This window comes from Silene latifolia, chromosome 9 (genome assembly GCF_048544455.1).
Source record: "Silene latifolia isolate original U9 population chromosome 9, ASM4854445v1, whole genome shotgun sequence".
NCBI classification, from domain to species: domain Eukaryota; kingdom Viridiplantae; phylum Streptophyta; class Magnoliopsida; order Caryophyllales; family Caryophyllaceae; genus Silene; species Silene latifolia.
In genome coordinates, this window is record NC_133534.1 from 66,491,679 (window position 1) to 66,493,401 (window position 1,723).

Sequence of the window (1,723 nt, forward strand, 5' to 3'; positions counted from 1 at the left end):
CAGAGCTGCGTCCCTTGGAAGAGGCGCAGCAGTTGCCGCGTCTGTTCCTTGGCTCAGTTCTGGATGTGAAGCCGGAATTGCAAGTCGTTAACATTTGTTGGTGATTTTAATGCTTGATTATGAGTAATTGACTCGGATGAAAGTGATTAATATGTTATTTACATGTGATTAATGGTCATGAAAGCGATAAACATGGACGGAAACTAATTAGGATGAATTAATTACAAGATTAATAAGGATTAATAACGGATTAAACAAACTAAGACAAATTAATTAGGTTATTAACGACGAATTACTGATGGTGACGATAAATAACAGATGAAAATATATCAACGATGAATTCTAGAGACTCAATATGGATGAATCGAACCTCTAAAAACCGAATTTGATTTTAATGACGAAAACTCGCAAATATGAATTACTTGGGATTTAAGTCGGGAATTTTAATGATGAATTAAGTACTAAGGATGATGAATATGTTAGAATTATTATGCTTAAGTTGCGTCAATAAACAATGAACAATTGAAAAAAAATTAAACAATCGAATCATCAAAGGACGAAGGAAGAAGAAAGGAAGCAGGAACTGCGGCAGCCTCACGAAGAGGCGCAGCAGGTGCTGCGTCCCTTCGAAGAGGCGCAACAGTTGCTGCATCCTTTCTCGACGTCTGTCTTCTGATAATTCGTAAAAAGGGTTTAAAGCATAGTTTTAGAAATCGGTTTTAGAAATACCTTGACATAAACCTTACAATATGATTACAATAAATAAATAACAATAATAAAATAGGGATTATACACCCTCAGACTTACATGTTTGACGAAACGAGATGAACTAAGTATACGTTTAGTGATGCTCGATTCGAATGTAGACGAAAGTGCCCTCGTAAGAGGAATTAAATAGATTGATTAAGTTGATTATGGTGGAGTTGGTCGGTCATGCAAAACGAGGCTGGTACTCAGAAAGATCCGAGCTTACGTGGTCGAATGTTCAAGCATGTAGACGCCAAAAAGTAAGAACGCGGTCTAGAATGCAAAGGGAGAAGAGAAGGGCCTCGCGTGAGAAATATGTGAGACCGAAGGTCTCTATTTATACTAATCACACGGAGGAAGTAGGGTTTTCGGAGAAACTTTGGAAGTGAATGTCGAAAAGATATGAAAAGATACGAAAAATCCGCAGAAAAGGACTTGGGAAGAGGCGCAGCAGGCGCTGCGTCTCTTGGAAGAGGCGCAACACCTGCTGCGTCCTTTCCCAAGTGGTTTCTTCATGCGGAAGAAAGATTTTCGTGTTTTGATTATGGAATAACAGATTTATCTTATTTTCCTTAATATTTTGTGTGAATATTACGGGAAATTATTTTCCAAAGATTAAAAGATTGTAAAATATTGAATAGAAATATCTGGAACATTCCAGAACATTCTGACTCGGTTTCAGAAAATGAAGACGGTTTTATGACCCGGACTCCAAATGTACTCTAATTACTGTCAAAACGGCCGTATCAGCACGTAGATGACAATTAAGAGGTAGACAAAAGTGTTTGAGCGATCACTTGACAATAAACTTACGAACTGTCATAAATCGTTCCGTGTACCAAACATGCGGCCCAATCATCACCGGGTGGTTTGCGGGAGGTGCAGAAATGAGGTATCTACAGAGCCCCCAGTTTGACTGAGGCTTGGACAAGGCGAAAGTCAAAGTATAGCCATCAGGTCAATTGAAGATTACAAC